At 38.2% G+C, this 22,208-nt stretch overlaps 1 protein-coding gene and 1 pseudogene across 8 annotated transcripts in view; both read left to right on the top strand.

Annotated features, from left to right (window-relative positions):
- Positions 1 to 22,208, top strand: part of SMAP1 (small ArfGAP 1) — a 187,621-nt gene that overhangs the window by 5,285 nt on the left and 160,128 nt on the right. The gene's annotated exons all lie outside the window — the stretch shown is intronic.
- On the top strand, positions 19,899 to 20,876 carry LOC129463750 (transmembrane protein 192-like; annotated as a pseudogene).

The following is a 22,208-nucleotide window of genomic DNA, read 5'->3' as shown; positions in this document are numbered from 1 at the left end:
AGGTGGAGTGGGATGTCATCAGATAGAGAAGGAATTAAAGGACACAGCTGCACACACAAATGTACCAGTATGAAAGAACAGAAAAAGTTTCCATATGGCCCTTACTGCATAAGCTTTCTTTAAGCATGATCAGTTTTGGTAGTCTCAGGTCAGAGGAACAACTGGGATAGTGAGGACTGCAGGCAAATCCTGAGTTAGGAGATGTTGAACAGTGGTCCAAGAAGAGGGTAAGAGGACCTAAATTCACACAATGTCAATATATAAGTCAGGGTATAGAGCAGGAAAGAGATCCACTGTAGCTATTTTCAGGAATCAGGTACTTACCAAGTCATTGGAAGGGCTGGAGGAGGGAAAGTCAGGGAGCCACTACTGAACTGCTTTCAAGGCCACACATACCACCACTGCTGCCGCTGCCCCACTGTCATAGCTGCTTCTCACCCAGGAAACTGGCATGCTGTTGGGGGAATAAGGCCTATGGAGCTGCAACCACTTAGTGTCTGTAGACATTTTTTGTTAGTTGCCCTTCCTGTAGGAATGTGGCCTCTGTCCCACTTGTGCTTTCCATGTGCAGATAATTGGCAGATCCTAATTATGTCCAATACCTTGCCTTCAAGGGAGTCTTTTAGCTTTCTAACTTTTTCAAAAAGTGGAAACGTGTAGAGCCCATTTGATTGCAAGAGCCAATCCAAGAGTTCATGTTTTTCATTAAGTCTTTGATATTTTAGAGTTGTTACTTTTAAAGTGTAGTAATATTTACTAAAAAGTAAAGTTCACCTTGGGGAACTGGTGTTTATTATGATGTTGATGCTTATAGGACAAATTTATATAAGTAAAAGTCTGATTATAATTCACCTAAAGAAATTTGCCAATCTAAAAGTTTCCTCACAATGTGAAACTTCAGTCTGATGGGTCTGTTGTTCTTGTAATTCTGCTGATCTTGAGATTTTTCCTGATTGGGGAGAGCCCTGGTATCGGAGCTGGGATGGAAACCATTGGTCTCTGACTCATCAGTTTAAAACTTGGGCTGCATGTTGTCTCCCCTCCTTTTGTTCTTCACAGTTCATCTTTGTCTTTTTTTGTTTGTTTGTTTAAGATAAAACTTTCAGTACTTGACTTCATTAATTAAGGAGACTTACATTTCCTAAATTGTTGCTGTACAAGATATATATATCTTTCTCCACCTTTATTAACCTATAACGGACTTGAATCCATGCTCTTTAAGGCAAAGTAGAATATTTGAAACTATATACTTTATAAATTCAAAAAAGTGCTTTGGCTTTTTTTTTTTTTTTGGTACAGGGTCTCACTCTGTCGCTGGGCTGGAGCGCAGAGGTGCGATGTAGGCTCACTGCAACCTCTCCCTCCCTGGTTCAGGCAATCCTCCCACCTCAGCCTCTCAAGTAGCTGGGGCTACAGATGTGTGTGACCATGCCTAGCTAATTTTTGTATTTTTTGTAGAGACCACGTTTCGTCATGTTGCCCAGGCTAGTCTTGAACTCCTGGGTTCAAGTGATCTGCCTCCCTCAGTCTTCCAAAGTGCTGCGATTACAGGTGTGAGCCACCACACCCAGCCCCTTTTGCTATTTCAAATGCTTCTACTAATCGTCTTTTCACGGATTAGAATTAAGCCATTTTAGTTCAGTTTCTCAATTTTCTCAATCCAAGAAGATCAAAGAAACTTGGAGGCCATTTTGTAATTATTATCAGAAGAGTTGACTGCCTTACATTCTTACCACTGTAGAGTTGATTTAACAGACATTTAATTTTGTTGATAAATCAGTATTTTCTGGGCACTAAAAAGATTAAGTACTATGTTAGATACTACTGTGTGTGTTAAGAAAGTTTTGGATGCCGGGTGCAGTGGTTCATGCCTGTAATTTCAGCACTTTGGGAGTCTGAGGCAGGTGGATCATCTGAGGCCAGGAGTTTGAGACCACCCCTGGCCAACATGGCAAAACCCTGTCTCTACTAAAAATACTAAAATTAGCCAGGCGCAGTGGCACATGCCTGTAGTCCCAGCTACTTGGGAGGCTGAGGCAGGAGAATTGCTTGAACCCTGGAGGCGGAGGTTGCAGTGAGCCAAGATCGCGCCACTGCACCCCAGCCTGGGCGACAGAGTGCGACTCCATCTCAAAAAAACAAAAACAAAAAGTTTTGGGTATAGTTGTCTACAAGCTAGTTAGAGATCTCAGTAGACATGAAACAATTACCAGTTAACTTCTAATCTGTGTTTACATTGGTAGATTCATTAGAAGTTTAGAGATAGGGTAGCTCCATTGTGACCTGGAGAATGTTAAAAAAAAAAAAAAAAAGCAAATAATAACATTACATATATACTCACAAATTATATAGTTGTTTTTTTTTTTTTTTTTTTTTTTTTTTTACCAGAGATGATGTACTTCACACTTTACATATATTAACTCATATAATCCTCAAAACAACCTTTGAGGTAGGTAATATTATTATCCAGCTACACAGAACTTAAAGTAGTGGAGCCAGGAATTTTTTCATTAAAAAAAATTTTGGGAGGCCAGGAGCAGTGGCTTACACCTGTAATCCCAGCATGTTGGGAGGCCGAGGTGGGTGGATCACTTAAGGTCAGGAGTTTGAGACCATCCTGCCCAACATGGTGAAACCCCATCTCTATTAAAAATACAAAAATTAGTTGAGTGTGGTGATGTACTCCTGTAATCCCAGCTACTCGGGAGGCTGAGACAGGAGAATCACCTGAAACCAGGATGCGGAGCTTACGGTGAGCCAAGATCGTGCGATTGCACTATAGCCTGGGCAACAGAGCGAGACTCCGTCTCAAAAAAAAACTTGGAGGGGAGTGACTGGCACTTTTTTAAGACCTGGGGATTAGCAGGGGATAGGTAGATAAGGTTCATGCTCAAAAGGATCTGTTAGTCACTGGTGTGGAGAAAAGAGTTAACAAAGCAGGCCTTGTAGCGGTTGGCTGACATCTGAGGGGGATCTTGGGGATGGTCCCACCACCCTAAGTGATAAGAGTCTGTCATTGTGCCTAAGTTGTTTGTATAATGAATGTGGTTTATGTTGAATATCTGCTTTTCTTCTGGGATTCTGGAATTGGCATATGTGCCAGGCAGGGGTACCTACATGACCAGTCTCCCTAATAACCTTTGACACTGAGTCTCTGATGAGCTTCTCTGGTTGGCATCATTTTACATGTGTTGTCACAGCTCACTGCTGGGAGAATTAAGTGTGTTCATTGCAACTCAACTGGAAGGGAGCACCCGGACGCTTGCTCCTAATTTCCCCTGGACTTTTTGTGCCTTTCTCCTTTGCTGATTGTGCTTAGTATCTTTTTGCTATAATAAATCATAACGATGAGTACAACTGTATATTGAATCTTTTGAATCTTCTTAGCAAATTACTGAACATGAGGGTGGTCTTGGGGAACTCAAAGCATAATTGGTAATATGTATTTTCTTCCAGTATATTATACAGGACATGTTGGAGCCTCAGTATATCTGTGCTGGCTCTAGAACCTAGCCTGCTAATAAAGGTACAGTCTGGAGGAGCAAGGATGAGCATTAGAGGCTTTTATAACCTGGGGAAATTGTGATTTTACTGAGATGAGATAGGGGTGGGAATCTGAACTGTAGAGTCAGGATTTGAGCCCAGGAGATATAGTCTGTGCTGTTAACTATGTTTGATGGTATGATAGATAAAACACCTGTTTTTGTTGTAGAACTTTTGTGATGTGAGAGATTGTTGTTGGGAAGACTGTCACCTTCAGCTAATTTAAGGTTTTTCTCAGATTATTGCCAAATGTGTTCAAATGTGGGCAATATCTTCATTTTAGTTTCCCTCCTTGCATTTAATAGCAGAACCACCGTAACTTCAAAATACCAATCTAAACAAATTGGAATTTTTGTCTAATCACAAAACTTTATTTTATTTATTTATTTTTTCCTTGTTATAGAGACAGGGTCTCGTGCTGTTGCCCAGGCTGGGGTGCAGTGGCGTGATCATAGCCCATTGCGGCCTCTAACTCCTGGGCTCAAGTGATCCGCCTGCCACAGCCTCCCAAGTAGCTGGGACTACAGGCTTGTCACCATGTCTGGCTAATTTAAAAAAAATGTTTTTGTTGGGTGTGGTGGGGAGGGGCCTTGCTATGTTGTTTGGGCTTTCAAACTCATGGCCTCAAGCAATCCTCCTGCCTAGGCCTCCCAAAGTGCTAGGATTAGAGGTATGAACCACTGCACCTTGCCTAAACTTTATTTTAGAAACTTACTGAGTCTACGGATAAGTGCTTTAGTGTTTTTGTTTCTTTGTTTTTTGTTTTGTCTATATATATATATAAAATTTTTTTTTTGTTTAAGGTATATCCTTAGGTCAGATACTGGTCATCTGCCTGGGCTTTTTAAACCATAGAAACAGCATGATAGAATTGAAAGAACACTAGCTTGGTTGAGCAAAGCTGGGATTCAGTCCAAGCTTTGCCTCTGACTTACTTAGTGACCAGTTGTCCTTGTTCTCTTTAATCCTTATTTCAAAGATTTATTTCAGCGTTGTATGGTCTGTGTTCTTTCTTGAATCCCATACCTTGTCACTTCTTTTTTTTTTTTTTTTTTTTTGAGGTGGAGTGCAGTGGCTCGATCTCGGCTCACTGCAAACTCTGCCTGCGGGGTTCATGCCATTCTCCTGCCTCAGCCTCCCGAATAGCTGGTACTACAGGTGCCCACCACCATGCCCGGCTAATTTTTTGTATTTTTAGTAGAGATGTGGTTTCACCGCTTCTATGTCAGTATTTACTATTATTATTAAAAAATTATATTATTGAGTTTATTTTTTGAGTCCTATTGAGATATGGATTGCCATCAAACTTTTATAGTTTTTATTTAAAGCTTTTCACTGATGATTTAAGTCTTGCTGAGCAAATTTACCTAGTATTATCTTTAATTATCCCAAGCTATATCACACATCTCATACGACTCTTCCCCACAGGTTGAGGAGTCCTTTTGTTTAAAACTTTTTCACTGTAATGCTTTCTTACTATTAATGTCAGTATTTCTACCTCAGATGTTAGGTAGAACTGTGTTTAACTTGGAGTGGCATTTAGTTACAGTATCATATAGAAGTGATTTTTAAAATTATTTCACTTAAAACAGAGCTTAGATAAAGTGCTCCTGGAAACATGCTAATTTTATGTTTACATATATTTTGAGTGATAAATGTGAGGACCTTGAGGATTCAAAGGAAAGAGAATTAAAAGTAATTCTAATAATCTTCCATTCTCTGTGGCCCCTATACCCCAGCAATTTTTAGTCTCCGTTTGACCAGAGATCCAAGTGATTGATGGTAGACCTTCAGATGTCTCTCACTGATCTTTTATAAAGAGTGCCTTTCATTGAGCAGTGATGAGCTCAAGCCTAAACTTAAGAAAATAAGGGGAATTCTATGGGAAATAATATTTGGGATAGCTTTATCTTCTATTATAGGAAAATTCATAAAAATTATGGTTTAGCCTAGGGCGTTATTTAGTTCATGCATTTCTACTCTTGGAAGTTGCTTTTGGTGTAGGGTGATGATGATGCACAGTGACAAAAAAATTAACAGAAGAATGTTTAAGTGAAATGATCACCAGTATATTTATTTCCTATTGCTGCTATTAAAAAATCCCACAAACTGAATGGCTTAAAACAATACAAATTTATCATTTTAGCAGGTTTGCAGGTCAGAGTCCAAAAAGAGTCTTATTGAGCTAAAGGCAAGGTGTTAGCAGGCTTGCATTCCTTCTGGAGGTTCTAGGGGAGAATCTGTTTTCTTTTCCAGCTTGGAGAGGTCACCTGCATTCCTTGGCTCATGGATCCTTCCTCCATCTTTGAAACTAGCAGTGTGTCATCCTTGATTCTGCTCCTCCTTGCCCTCCACTTCCATCATTACATCTTCTCTGGCATGTTTATGACCCTTTGGATTTATCTGGGTAATCCAGGACAATACCACCATCTCAGTATCCTTAAGTTATTCACAGAGATTCCAAGGATAGAACAGGACTTCTTTGGGGGCCATTATTCTGCCTACCAAAGTGGATTTGTGATAAAAATTGTATATGGAATCTAGATTTTTTGTTTTGTTTTTTTTTTGTTTTTTGAGATGGAGTCTTACTCTGTCTCCTAAGCTGGAGTGCATTGGCACGATCTCGACTCACTGCATCCTCCGCCTCCCGGGTTCAAGCAATTCTCCTGTCTCAGCCTCTGGAGTAGCTTACAGGTGTGTGCCACCACACCCGGCTAATTTTTGTATTTTTGGTAGAGACAGAGTTTTGCTATGTTGGCCAGGCTGGTCTCGAACCCCTAACCTCGAGTGATTCACCCGCCTTGTCCTCCCAAAGTGCTGGGATTACAGGCCTGAGGCACCGCGCCCGGCCAGAATCTAGATTTTTATAAGTAGTACTGAGTTGGGTGTATTTAAGATGGTATAGGATGATGAAGTACTACTTAAATTAGCCTTTCTCACAGGACCTATTTAAAAATACATGCATGCAAGGGTTATTTAACGATCTCTTTGCAATGGGATCATTTATGTAGGAAATCCTAAGAAACTTATAGAAAAGCTATTAGAATGAATAATTGAGTTTATTAAGTTTACAGAAATAAAGTGACTATAGAAAAATAACTCTATATACTAGCAACAAATAATTGGAAGTTGAAATAAAAATTACGATTTATAATAGCATAACAATATGAAAACTGTGGGATAAATTTAACAAAATATGTGCAAGACCTGTATACCAAAAATTACAGAAGATTGCTGAGAGAAATTAATGAATACTGTACCTAAAGAAGTGGAGAGAGGTATCAGAGATATCATGCTCATGGATTAGAAGACTCAATATTTTTAAGATGTCGGTTCTCTCCAAATTAGTCTCTAAATTCAACATTATTCCAGTCAGAATCCCAGGAGGCTTTTTTTGTTGCAACTGACAAGCTGATTCTAAAATTTTTTTTTTTTTTTTTTGAGATGAAGTCTTGCTCTGTTGCCCAGGCTGGAGTGCAGTGGCGCGATCTCCAGTCACTGCAAGCTCCGCCTCCCGGGTTCACGCCATTCTCCTGCCTCAGCCTCCCGAGTAGCTGGGACTACAGGCGCCCGCCACCACGCCTGGCTAATTTTTTGTATTTTTAGTAGAGACGGGGTTTCACTGCGTTAGCCAGGATGGTCTCGATCTCTTGACCTCATGATCCGCCTGCCTCTGCCTCTCAAAGTGCTGGGATTACAGGCGTGAGCCACCGCGCCTGGCCTGATTCTAAAATTTTTAATGAAATGCAAGGGACCTTCCAAAATCAAAAGATTGAAAAACAAAAAGAATGTTTGAGGTCTTACACAACCTGCCTTTAACAGTTATTAAAAAGCTACAGTTATCTGTGGAACATAATATATAGTCCAGAAATAGACTCACATATTATGGTCAATTTTTAACAGAAGTGCCAAGGTAACTCAATGGAGAGAAAGGATAGTCTTTTCAACAACAACAACAACAACAGAATGTATAATACCTTGAACCTTACCTCAGACCATTCACAAAAACTAATTTGAGGTGGATCATGAAACTAAATTTAAGAGCTAAAACTATAAAACTGCTAGAAGAAAACATGGGGGAAAATCTCTGGGACCTTGAATTAAGCAGAGGATTCTTGGATAGGACACAAAATTATATTCCATAAAGTTAAAATTGAGAAAATGAACTTCATCAAAATTAAAAACTTTTGCTTTTCAAGAGACACTTAAAAGTCATAGATTGGCTGGGAAAAATATTATATCTGGTAAGGACCTTTATTCAGAATATCTAAAGAAATAATGCAACTTAATAATAAGACAAAGTAAAACAAGCACTTGAATGTTCATAGCAGCTTTATTCATAATAGCCAAACACTGGAAACAATTCAAATGTTTATCAGTTGATGAATGGATAAAGAAAATAGTGCATCCGTACAGTGGAATAATGTTTTACAGTACAAAGCAATGAACTAGTGGATGAGTCATAAAAACATTGTTTAGCAAAATAATCCATACACAAAAGACTACAGAGTATAGATTACAATTACATGGATTTCCTGTTTTTTTTTTTTTTTTTTTTTTTTTTGAGATGGAGTCTCACTGTGTCTCCCAGGCTGGAGTGCAGTGGTGTGATCAGGGCTCACTGCAGCCTCCGCCTCCTGGGTTCAAGTGATTTTCCTACCTCAGCCTCTCAAGTAGCTGGGGTTACAGGCATGTGCCACCACACCCAGCTAATTTTTGTATTTTTAGTAGAGATGGGGTTTTGCCATGTTGGCCAGGCTGGTCTCGAACTCCTGACCTCAGGTGATCTGCCCACCTGAGCCTCCCACAGTGCTGGGATTATCTGCGCCCAGCCATAATTACACGGATTTCTATTAAATAAAAGGATAAAACTTATAGGGACAGAAAACAGGTCAGTGGTTGCTAAGGATCGGGATGAGGGAGTTTATTTAAAGAAAAAAATACAATGCATAGGCTAGGAATGGTGTCTCACACCTCTAATCCCAGCACTTTGGGAGGCCAACATAGGTGAATCACTTGAGCCCAGAAGTTCGAGGCCAGCCTTGGCAAAATGGCGAAACTGTCTCTACAAAAAGTGAAAATAAAATAAAAAAAAAATAGCTGGGTGTGGTGGCACATGCCTGTGGTGCCAGCTACTTGGGAGGCTAAGGTAGGAGGATCTCCTGAGGAGGTCAAGGCTGCAGTGAGCCGTGATTGTGCCACTGCACTCCAACCTGGGCAACAGAGTAAGACCCTGTCTCAAAAACAAAAACAAAAAACATACAAATATGTTGTTTACTTCTTTTGCTGATGTTAACAGTTACTGTAGATTATGTAGCAGTTTCTCAATTCTTTTATTTGAATTTTTGTGACATATACACTCCTAAAGTTATTTTCATCTTCCTTGCAAATAAATTTAATGGTCTGAGTAAAGATTTTGCAGAAGTGATACACTTCTTGATGCTGGTTTAAAGAATGAAAGATCTTTGGTGCCTTTTTTTTGTGTGTGTGTTTTTTATTTGTGTGTGCCAAGTCAATTAGAATACTAATGAGTACTTTGAAAACATTATGGAAAACGGTGGTTTAATGTTTTATTTTTCTCGAGGAGTTGTGTTATTCGTACACAGCTCTAAAGTTGCTTGTGGAATCTTTAGAACATCAGGTTTTTTGGTGCCTCTAGGTGCAGGATTTTCTATTAGGTGCTAATAAGGCTGCAGGAATAGCAGGTAGGCGTTCCTTTTTCATGACTAAGAGCAAGCAAGTTCTCTAAGAAGCAAGTGTGGCACATCTAGGTAATATATTAATGCAAGGTTTAGAGAAAATTTAAAATACAAATGAAATGGTTAGCTTTTGACAGGAGAAAAAAGATCAGGAAGAATATGGATCAAGTTGTGAGAGAGTAGGATGGGTCCGAAATGTGAGGGGACAATTAGTTGATGAAGTCATTTGCTGAAAATAAGGATAGTGGGACAGTGTAGGGGGATTTAAGGTTATTCTCTGCACATATTTTTTTTTTTTTTTTGAGATAGAGTCTCCCTCTGTTGCCCAGGCTTGAGTGCAGTGGCGCTATCTTGGCTTATTGCAACCTCTGCCTCCTGGGTTCAAGCGATTCTCCTGCCTCGGCCTACCAAGTAGCTGGGATTACAGGCGCCCACCACCACGCCCAGCTAACTTTTGTATTTTTAGTAGAGATGGGGTTTTGCTGTATTGGCCAGGTTGGTCTCGAACTCCTGACCTCAAGTGATCCACCTGACTTGGCCTCCCCAAGTGCTGGGATTACAGATGTGAGCCACCATGCCCGGCCCTCTGCACAGAATATTGGCTAATAGTAAATGTTTTAAAATAATTTAAAAGTTTGTAAAAAATAATCCCTCTCCACTGATTGGTATGTTTTCTAACTTTTGTGGTTACATATACTGCTGCTACAAAGCTTTGTGTGCATGCTTTTTTTTTCCAGAATAAAATCTAAGGTCTATGTTAAAGAGTATACCAGATTAAAACCTGTTTGATCTGTATTGCCAGAAGTGTTTGGACCAGTTTGCCTTCCCACCACTACTATCTAAAGAATGGCTAGGCGAGTGCTGTGGCTTGTGCCTGTAATCCTAGCACTTTGGGAGGCCAAGGTGGGTGGATCACTTGAGGTCATGAAATTCAACTTCTTTGCCGAAGTAAATGAACATTTAAAAAATTTCAGGGGAGTGAATGCTGTATGTGTAGATTTTATTAGTTCCTTAAAGAACTTCTAAGTTTTTCAGTGTCCTTATGATATTTTGAACTTGTTTACATTTTTATTCCTTCTACCCAAGTTTACGTGATAAAGTAAAAAAAAGTAGTTACATGGTAATATTTCCTCTGTAATATTCTTCCTCCAGGTGTCTGTGGGTTAGTAGTCACTGCTCTTCTCTTCTCTTTGAGAGGCACACTAGGATAGGGAAAACATGGGCTTTGAAAGCTCACTGCTCTGTTTTGAAGGCTCAGCTCTCCCACTGCTGGCTCTGATTCTTTCCTTACTTTCACTCCCTCCTTCCTTCTTCGTGGTGGGGGTGTGGTATTTAAACTTTATGAGCTCCAGTGTCATTACATGTAGAATGGTAATACCTGTGTTACAGTGTTGTGAGGATTAACTGAGCTTGTGAAGTAATGTCTGGCACAGAGTAAGGGTTTGATAAATGAGTAGGTGTTTGGTAATTATGCCAGGTCTTAGTTTTTTTTTTGAGCACTCATTCATTTTATTACTTTGCAGGAAGCATTTGTGAATTATATTTTGTTTGGTAAAAAACGTAATTGAACAGATTCTGAGACTAGACCAGTGCAAAAATACTTGATGGAAGCCTCAGGAAAATAAAGTAGTTAATAGCTTTTTTTTTTTTTAAACTTTTTATCTGCTGGTTCACTAGAGTAGACATTAGTGAGAGATACACAGCAGAAACCCTACCCTACCTTGCCCTGAGGAGCCTTTACTTTAAAGAGGCAGGCCATAAACACAGTATATTCTGGAAAGTGTAATGCAAGCATTAGATGTTAAATAAATTCAGAGAAAGTAAAAATCACCAAGAATGGGGGCTAGGGAAGGTTTTTAATAAAAGAGGTAGTTCTTGAGGAAGAGTGGAATCAAACTTAAAGGAGAATGGCAAAGTTACTTCATGTAGGAATAACCAGGTAAACAGGTTTGTGCATATACTTAGTGGACGTGCTTTGTACATATCTTTCTGAAGGCAGGTGTAAGTACTGGGCAGAAATGTCAGGGAGAAAATAGACAAAGGGACAATTGTTGATTTGGGAGTTATTGGCATAGAAGTGTTTCCTAAAGCCATATTACTCGATTCAACCCTTGTCTAACCAGAGGGTCAATGATGAAGACTTTGTAGAGAGGCAATGGGATGAAGTAGAATCGTCCCATTCTTTGTGAAGGAAGACTGTAAGGAGAACCAGAACAGAGAAGCCTTGGGAGAAGAGATTTTTTTTTTTTTTTTTTAACATAGAACCTCACTCTATCACCCAGGCTGGAGTGTAGTGGCACCACAATGGCTCACTGCAGCCTCAAACACCTGGGCTGAAATGATCTTACCTCAGCCTCCCAGATAGCTGGGACTACAGATGTACGCCACCATGCCCAGCTCATTTCAGACATTTTTTTTGTGGAGACAGAGTCTCACTCGCTGTGTTGCCCAGGCTGATCTCGAACTCTTGGCCTCAAGTGATCCTCGTACTGTGGCCTCCCAAAGTGTTAGGATTACGGGCATGAGCCATTGCACCCTGCCAAGGTTTTAAGAAGGGGATATGGTTAGGAAAATTAAATGCAATACGGAAGGTCAAAGGAACTAGAAAAGGCCATTTGATTTTTGTATTTTTTGGTAGACATTTAAACTATTTTCCAAGCTCTTATGAAAATTTCTGTTGTGAAGCTGAACCCAAATTGCTTCAGAGTCTGTTGTTTTACCTGCTATGCAGTGCGGTAAGATTTAAGAAAGTGAATCTTTAGTATTCTTATGCTTTTCTTAGGCAGTCCTTTGCCATTTTTAACACCTTTGCCACATTTCATTGCTTGTTTTGTTTTCTGTGTTTAGTTTACTTTTGAAACAAATGCTTATTTTCTCCTGGGATTCTGACAACTTATATGGTCTGTGAAGAAAATTGTTTGGAATTTGTTTCGCAGCGGAAGGAATGTTATTAATATGGGTGTAAATGGCCCTTGAAATAAGGCTTAATGGAACTTTTGTCAAGGTTACTTTGTTTTGTTTGAGGGATTGTAGTTAACTCTTGAATAAACTGATACAGTTGACAAAAATTGGTTTCTGGGAGGCTTGTTGGTGTATTTTTGAAAAAAATATACATTTCTTTTTTAGCACATTTGCTTTCTTTCTTTTTTTTTTTTTTGAGACAGAGTCTGGCTCTGTCCCCCAGGCTGGAGTGCAGTGGCACCATCTCGGCCCACTGCAAGCTCCGCCTCCAGGGTTCACGCCATTCTCCTGCCTCAGCCTCCCAAGGAGCTGGGACTACAGGCACCCGCCACCACGCCCTGCTAATTTTTTTGTATTTTTAGTAGAGACAGGGTTTCACTATGTTGGCCAGGATGGTGTCGAACTCCTGACCTCGTGATCCGCCCACCTCGGCCTCCCAAAATGCTAGGATTACAGGCTTGAGCCACCGCGCCCGGCCAAGCACATTTGCTTTCTTACAGAAGTACAAATTCTTTTTGTGTAAATGAATATAATAGTGTCTTTTCACTACAATTGGGCTTCTTAAATATTTGAATATGGTATATACGAAGTGATGGTTTCATAACATATATCTGCCCTCTGCTGGTGAAAATGCATTATTGCTGTGAATTTAATAGCTAGCTTTAGTAATTTCTTTGAATGTAATAATACTCTGTAATTTCAAAAGTTGTCATAAAACTAAACTTGGGAAAAATACCCTTATCATTTGAAAGGAATATTCTCTTTGGGACAGTTCTGCACAATGAGTTATTCTGCCCAAAATGCCAGTAGTGCCTTGTTTGAGAAATATTGACCTAATATACTGATGATGATGATTTTTACATTGTGGCTGTCTGTCTGTGGTTTTTTAAATTTCTCTGTAAGTTCTAGGTTTGTCCTGTCCAATGTGGAAGTCACTAGCCATAAGGCTATTTAACCGAATTTAAACATTCACTTTCTTAATTCCAGTAGCCATATTTCTAGGCTTAATAGCCACTGTGGCTAGGAGCTAATGTGTTGCATAATGCAGATTATAGAATGTTTCCAGCATCATGGAAAGTACAGTTTGACAGTGCTGTTTTAATTTTTAAATTTTAAAGAATGAGGATTATCATTTTCATGAAGTAATCATTTTCTTACATTTGTGATGAATTTCTTTGCCATGTGTTCTTTTCACATAACAGCAGTTTCTCAAAAAACAATTCCAATTAACGAAGGGAAATATATTTAGTAGGATTTTAGGTTATTAAGATTTTATTGTACCGTGTAATTTGCTGCAACTTGTATATTTATTGCTGAATGATTATAGTACATTTTTCTCAATGTAGGGCATTGAGTATTTCTAGTATTTTGCTTCTCTGTTTTGAAGAGTAAAGTTACGTTAAGAATAATGGTCATTTTTTTGACACCATTTAGTTGAGATAATAGCTTCTTTACCCTTTTGGTGCATGTTTGGGATGGAAGGAAAGCTATAAATCAAAACATATGTAGAGAAACTATAATGTGTGGATCACAGTTGAATATGTTGGATGATTAAAAAAATACATAGACAATTGACCCAGTTTCTCCTAACGGTAACATCTTGTAAAATTATAGACGAATGTCACAACCAAGATACTGATGTTGATACAACCCACCAATCTTACTGTGACTTCTGCAGTTTTGCTTGTACAGTAATTGTGTGTGTGTGCATGTATTTTTATACAATTTTATCAAAAGTGAAGATTCATATATCTGCCACCATAGTCAAGATATAGAACAGTTATATACCACAAGAATCTCTTGTGTTGCCCTCTTAAAACCACACACACTTTTCTCTGTCCCACCCCACCCATCCATTCCTAACCCATAGCATCCATGAATCTGTTTTTAACTTCCAAAATTTTGCCATTTCAAAAATGTTATATAAATAGAATCATGCAATATGTAACCTTCTGGGATTGGCCTTACTCAGTGTAATTCTTTCAAGACACATCCAAGTTGTTGCATCTGTTAATAGTTCTTTTCTTTTTATTAAATAGAATTTTGTGATATGTTTGTACTATAGTTTGTTTAACCATTCACCTGTTGAAGGACCTCTGGACTGTTTGTAGTTTTTTAGTATTAAAAATAAAGCTGCCATTAACATTTTTGTATAGATTTTTGTGTGGATGTAAGTTTTTATTTCTCTGATAAGTGCCCAGTAGTGCAGTTTGCTGGGTTGTATGGCGATTGCATGGTTAGATCCATAAAAAAAGTGCCAAACTTTTCGAAAGTGGTTGCACCATTTTATATATCTACTAATGATGTGAGCTATTTAGTTTCTCCTTTGCCAGCATTTGGTGTTGTGACTGTTTTCTATTTTAGTAATTATGTTAGATGTGTTGTAATAGTGATATTGGTTTCAATTTGGATTCTCCTAGTGGTTAATGGTGTTGAACATCTTTTCATGTGCCAGTTTTCCATCTGTATGTCCTCTTCAGTGAGATGTCTGTTCATGTTTCATTTTCTAAATATATTTTGTTTTTTACTGTTGAGTTTTGAAAGTGCTTTATATATTCTAGATACTAGTCCTTTGTCAGATATGTGCAAATACTTTTTCCTACTTCGTAGCTTATCTTTGCATCCTCTTCACATGGTCTTTCATAGAAGAAAAGTTAATTTTGAAGAGGTTCAATTTATTAATTTTTTTATGGACTGTGTTTTTAGCAAGTCTAAGTACAATTTGCCTAACCCTAGATCTTGAAGATTTTCTCCTATATTGTTTCCTAAAAGTTTTACAGTGTTATGTTTTATATTTAAGTCCATGATCCATTTTGAGTTGCATTTTATATATGATACAAGGTGTGGATCAAAGTAATTTTTTTTGCATATGGATATTTGATCCTTTGAGAACTTTTTTTTTTTTTTTTTGAGACAGAGTCTTACTCTGTCACCCAGGCTGGAGTGCAATGGTGCGATCTGGGCTCACTGCATACCCTACCTCCCAATGCGTCAAGTGATTCTCATGTCGTGCCTCAGCCTCCTGAGTAGCTGGGATTACAGGTGTGCACCACCACGCCTGGCTAATTTTTGTAGTTTTAGTAGAGATGGGGTTTCACCATGTTGGCAAGGCTGGTCTTGAACTCCCGACCTCAGGTGATTCACCCGCCTCGGCATCCCAAAGTGCTGGGATTGCAGGTGTGAGCCACTGTGCCTGGCCTGAGAACCATTTCTTGAAAAGATTAGTCTTTCTCCTTTTGCACCTTTTTAAAAGAGTTAATTGACCATATATGTCCAGGAGGGAGCACTTCTGAAATTTATTATGTTCCTTTGATCTGTTTGTCTGCCTTTATGCCAATATTGTACAGTCTTTATTACTGTAGCTTCTTAATAAGTCTGGAAGTAAGTAAGGTAGTGTAAGTCTTCCAACTTTGTGATTTTTTTCAAAGTTGTTATGCCTATTCTAGGTTTCTTGAATTTTCATATGAATTTTAGAATCACTTTGTCAATTTCTACAAATAATCTCAGATTTCAATGGGGAAACTTTGAGTCTGTAGATCCATTTGAGAGAGAATTGACATCTTTTAATATAGAGTCTTCCAATCTGAACAAAATATATCTCTCCAATTATTTAGATCTTATTTAATTTTGCTTGGCAGTATTTTACAGTTTTCAGTATATGGGCCTTGCTTATTTTTTGTTAGATTTTTCCATAAGGTTTTATTTTTTAATGCTGTTGTAAAAGATATTTTTAAAATTTTAATTTCTGATTATTACTGGTATATAGAAACACTGTAGGTTGCTGCATACTTACATCTTGCAACTTAGTTAACCTCACTTATTTGTTTTCATAGCTTTTTTCGTGGATTCTATTAGGTCTCCTACTTAGACAATTATCATCCTTGAATAAAGGCAATTTTTTCTTTTTTCCAATTTGAATACCTTTTATTTCCTTTTTCTTATTTTATTGCACTGACTAGAACCTTTAGTAAAATAGAAGTGGTGAAAGTGGACTTGCTTGTCTTGTTCCTGATACTAAGGGAGAAAGGGTTCAGACTTTATCTTTTATGTAAAAGTCTTACCAGATACCTTTTATCAAGTTGAGGAAATTTCCTTTGTTGCTACTTTGCTGAGAATTTTCATCAGAAATGTATGTTGAATTTTATCAAATGCTTTTCTGCATCTTTTGAGATGATCATACAGTTTTTAAAATCTTTTTTTTTGTTTTTTGAGACGGAGTTTCGCTCTTGTTGCCCAGGCTGGAGTGCAATGGTGCGATCTCGGTTCACTGCAACCTCTGCCTCCTGGGTTCAAGCGATTTCTCCTGCCTGAGCCTCCTGAGTAGCTGGGATTACAAGCGTGCACCACCACAGTCAGCTAATTTTGTATTTTTAGTAGAGATGGGGTTTCTCCATGTTGGTCAGGCTGGTCTTGAACTCCCGACCTCAGGTGATCCGCCCGCCTTGGCCTCCCAAAGTGGTGGGATTATAGGCATGAGCCACCGCACCCAGCCGGTTTTTAAGTTCTTTAATATATTGAACTACATTGATTTTCACACATCAAACTGCATTCCTGGGAGAAACTACACTTGGACATGATGTATCTTTTTTATATATATATATTTTTGAATTTGATTTGCTATAATTTTACATATTGTCAAGAAGGGTGTTGAACTGTAGGTTTCATTTCTTGTGATATCTTTGTCTGGTTTGGTATCAGAATAATTTTAGGCTCATAAAATGAATTAGATAGTATTCTCCTCCTCCCCTTTCTCTCCTTCCCCACTGTTTTTTTCCCCTCAATTTCCGGAGGAGTTTGTATAGAACTGACACTATTCCTTAATTGTTTGGTAGATTTCCCCAGTAAAGCTATCTGGGCCTTGAGTTTTTGTTTGTTTTTTGCTGATCAGATTCAATTTATTTAATAGATATTAGGCCATTCAGGTTATCTTTTCCTTCTGGAGAGAGCTCATTTGTGTCTTTCAATGAGTTGGTGCACTTATAAAGTTGTGTATGATATTCCCTTATTATGATACGTGTAGAATCTGTAGTAATGTCGCTTCTCTCATTGCTGATATTGGTAGTTTGTATTTTCTCTCTTTCTTCATCAGCCTGGCTAGAGATTTACCGATTTTATTGATGTTTTTCAAATAATCAGTCTTTATTTTCACTGACTTTTTTGTTGCCTTTTGGTTTTCTACTTCACTGATTTTTAAAAATTTTTATGGGTACATATAATAGTAGGTGGATATATTTATGGAGTACATGAGATATTTTGATATGGGCATACAAAGCATAATAATCACATCAAGGTAAATGAGGTTTCCATCACCTCAAGCATTTATCATTTCTTTATGTTACAAACATTACAATTATACTATTATTTTAAAATGTGCAATAAATTATTGTTGACTGTAGTCACCCTGTTGTGTTATCAAATACTAAATCTTACTCATTCTAACTATATATTTAAACCCATTAACCATCTCAATTCTGTGGCCCTCTGCACCAACCCCTTACTCTTCCCAGTTTCTAGAAATCATCATTCTACTCTCTATCTCCATGAGTTCAATTGTTTTAATTTTTAGCTCCCATGAAAGAGAATGTGAGAAGTTTGTCTTTCTGTGCCTGACTTATGTCACTTAACGTAACGTCCTCTAGTTCCATCCATGTTGTTGCAGATGACAGGACCTCATTTGTTTTTATTGCTGAATATAGTACTCCAATGTGTATATGTACCACGTTGTCTTTATCCATTCCCCTGTTGATGGACACTTAGGTAGCTTCCAAATGTTGGCTATTGTGAATAGTGCCACAATAAACATGGCCATGCAGGTATCTCTTCAGTATAATTATTTCCTTTCTTTTGGGTATGTACCTAGCAGTGGGATTGCTGGATCATATGGTAGGTCTATTTTTAGTTTTTTTGAGGAATCTCCATACTGTTCTTCATAGTGGCTGCACTAATTTGCATTCTCACCAGTAGTGTCCAAGGGTTCCCTTTTCTCCACATCCATGCCAGCATTTGTTATTTTCTGTCTTTTGCATAAAAGTCATTTTTAACTGGAGTGAGATGATATCTCATTGTAGTTTTAATTTGCATTGCTCTGATAATCAGTGATGTTGAGCACCTTTTCATATACCTGTTTGCCATTTGTATGTCTTCTTTGGAGAAATGTCTGATTAGATCTTTTGCCCATTTTAAAATCAGATTATTATATTTTTTCCTATGGAGTTGTTTGAGCTCATTATATATTCTGATTATTAATCCCTTGTCAGATGGAGAGTTTGTAAATATCCTACCTCATTTTATGGGTTGTCTCTTCACTTTGTTGTTTCCTTTGCTGTGCCAAAGCTTTATAACTTGATGTGATCCCATTTGTCCATTTTTGCTTTGGTTGCCTGTGTTTGTGCAGTACTACACAAGAAATTTTTGCCTGGGCAGAGTTTCCCCAATGTTTTAGTAGTTTCATAGTTTGAGGTCCTAGATTTAAGCCTTTAATCTATTTTGACTTGAATTTTGTGTATGGTGAGAGATACGGCTCTAGTTTTATTCTTCTGCATATGCATATCCAATTTTCCCAGTACCATTTATTGGAGAGACTGCTCTTTACCCAATGTATGTTCTGGGCCCCTTTGTCAAAAATGAGTTCACTCTAGATGTATGGATTTATTTCTGGGTTTTCTATTCGATTCAATTTGTCTATGTGTCTATTTTTTGTTGTTGTTTTTGAGACGGAGTCTCGCTCTGTTGCCCGGGCTGGAGTGCAGTGGCGTGATCTTGGCTCACTGCAGTCTCTGCCTCCCAGGTTCATGCTGTTCTCCTGCCTCAGCCTCCTGAGTAGCTGGGACTACAGGCGCTTGCTACCATGCCCGGCTAATTTTTTGTATTTTTAGTAGAGACGGGGTTTCACCATGTTAGCCAGGATGGTCTTGATCTCCCTACTTCAGGATCTGCCCACCTCGGCCTCCCAAAGTGCTGGGATTACAGGTGTGAGCCACCACGCCCAGCCTATGTGTCTATTTTTATGCCAGTACCATGTTGTTTTGGTTACTATAGCTCTGTACTATAATTTGTTTTGGTTTTGGTAGGCCGTTTTAGAAGATCTGTAGTATAATTTGAAGTCAGGTAATGTGATTCCTTCAGTTTTGTTCTTGTTGCCTGGACTATTCTGGGTCTTTTGTGGTTTCATGTAAATTTTAGGATTTCTGTGAAGAATGTCTTTTTTTTTTTTTTTTTTTTTTTTAGACAGAGTCTTGCTCTGTCACCAGGCTAGAGTGCAGTGGTGCAATCTCTGCTCACTGCAACCTCTGCCTCCCAGGTTCAAGTGATTCTCCTGCCTCTGCCTCCTGAGTAGTTAGGACTACAGGTGTGTGCCATTACAGCCAGCTAATTTTTGTATTTTTAGTAGAGACAGGGTTTCACCACGTTGGCCAGGATGGTCTCCATCTCTTGACCTCATGATCTGCCTGCCTCAGCCTCCCAAAGTGCTGGGATTACAGGCATGAGCCACCGTGCCTGGCCATCATTGTATTTTAATAGGGATTGCGTTGAATCTGTAGATTGCTTTGGGTAGTGTGGACATTTTAACAATACTGATTCTGTCAGGTGGAGAGGCCAGATTGGCTAAAGCTTTGGCCTCCAGCTTTGGAAAATGGCATTGGGGGAAGGATGGAGGGGTTGAGAAAATGAAAAACTGTGAGACCTGAAAGTTGATTTGAGACTCATATATTTAAAGCAAAATTGGTTAAAAATTTAAGGAGTTTCTTGGGTATCATTCAAAGTATTGAAGATGACCCACCTCTGGATACTCAGCTTCTCTTAATATTACTCACTAGAAGCTCATTTTAGACCGATTCTATCTTTTTCCTACAGTCGTCATAGCAGATCTTTTGTTTATTCATGTTGTGTTATTTTTTGCATTTTTAACAGATGTGGTTTGTTCTTACCCTAATCTAAATGAAGATAGGTGCCCAGGAAACTATACCAACCCTCTTGAAGTTCAAATGGTTGTAATCCTTTGGAAAGTTATTTTGTGGTGGATTTTCTGTTTACATCTTGAATGCTACATCCAGTATCACCACAGCAAAGTCAGAAATTGAGGCTATAACTTGATCTACTGATGGATAAGGCATCTCAAGAGATTTGCGTTAATGATACACTCCACTGGCAACACAATAATCCTCTTCATACTGTGTTGCAGCATTCCTTCCTTGAAACCCAGCAGATCAGATTATATCTTGATCTCCTTCTGGCCATCCTGCCCTGGAGCTGATCTGTTTTCTGATGTGTCTGCTCATTTACACAGTGAAAATCTGGAAGTTTAATAAAGCTAAACCATATCCTGATGTACTTGAAGAAGGAAAAATCTATACTTAACCCAGCAGTATTACCTCAGAGACTGGATTCAGAACGATTTGAAACCTAGAAGAAATTGTTGAAAAGCAAGGAGACATAATGGTATATATGAAGTGACACAATGAAGTGTTGAGTGACTGTTGGCTCTCACTTCCTTGGACCTAGCCTGTTAGCCAAGTAGAATGTGAGAGGCTTACAGTCTTGACAGCAATTGCAGAGGAATCCAGAGTAATCTCACAAGCTGCCATAGAGAATTGCAGCTTTTTCTGAATAACATTTTATAATATTTGTTGGAAACCTGAATTTGGTTCTCACCTGTGTGGCTGTATACTATATACGGTTTGGGGCTAAAGGTACCTTGTAAACACCTTGATAACTTGAGGATAATGTCTGTTGTTTACTTTTTGAAATTATTTAACTGCTTGGTTTATCTTAGGATCAAAGGTACAATTTAAACAACAACAACAAAAATCCAATATTGAATCTTTCAATCCATGAACATGGAATATATTCCCATTTTTTTGGTGCATCTTTTTCGGTTTCTCACATCAGTGTTTTATTCTATTCACTGTGGAGATCTTTCATTTCTTTTCAAGTTTATTTATCTCATTGTATTTGTAGCTATGTAATGGGATTACTTTCTTGATTTTTTTTTTTTCCTCATTGTTTGCTCTTGACATGTAGAAATGCTACTGATTTTTGTGTATTGATTGTGTATCCTGCAACCTTACTGAATTTGTTTATTCTAATAGTTTTTTGGTAGGGTCTTTAGTTTTTTCTAAATATAAGATCATATTACCTACAGACAAGGATACTTTGACTTTTTCCTTTACAAATTGGATGCCCTTTCTTTCTCTTGTCTGATTGCTCTAGCTAGACATTGTTTGACTGTTATGCTGAATAACAGTAGTGACAGTGGGCATGCTTGTCTTGTTCCAGGTCTTTGAGGAAAGGCTTTCAGTTTTTCCCCATTCAGTATGATACTAGCTGGGGGTGTGTCATATATGGCTTTTATTGTGTTGAGGTATGTTCCTTCCATACCCAGTTTTTTTGGGGTTTCTATCATAAAGGGATGTTGAATTTTATCAGAATCTTTTTCAGTATCAGTTGAAATGATTATTTAGTTTTTGTCCTTCATTCTGTTGATATGATGTATCACATTGGTTAATTTGCATATGTTGAACTATCATTGCATCCTTGGAATAAATCCCACTTGGTCATGATGAATAATCTTTTTAGTATGTTGTTTAATTTGATTTGCTAGTATTTTGTTGAGGATTTTTGCATGAGTGTTCATCAGGATATTGGCTTCCTTTTCTTTGATGTGTCTGTCCGGTTTTGGTATCAGGGTGATACTAGCCTTGTAGAATGAGTTTGGAAGTATTCCCTCCCCTTCTAGTTGTAAGAATAGTTCGAGTAGGATTGGTATTAGTTCTTCTTTAAATGTTTGATAGAATTCAGCAGTGAAGCCATTGGGTCCTGGACTTTTAACTTTGCTGGGATACTTTGTATTACAGCTTCAATCTCATTTCTTGTTATTGGTCTGTTTAGATTTTTGATTTCTTTGTGGTTTAATTTTGGTAGATTGTATGTGTCTAGGAAATTACCCATTTCATCTAGCTTTTCCAATTTATTGGCATATAGTTTTTCATAGTAGCCTCTAATGAT

Source organism: Symphalangus syndactylus, chromosome 2, assembly GCF_028878055.3.
Source record: "Symphalangus syndactylus isolate Jambi chromosome 2, NHGRI_mSymSyn1-v2.1_pri, whole genome shotgun sequence".
Lineage (NCBI taxonomy): Eukaryota > Metazoa > Chordata > Mammalia > Primates > Hylobatidae > Symphalangus > Symphalangus syndactylus.
Note: the sequence above shows the minus strand (reverse complement) of the source record. Positions and strands in the feature narration are given on the sequence as shown.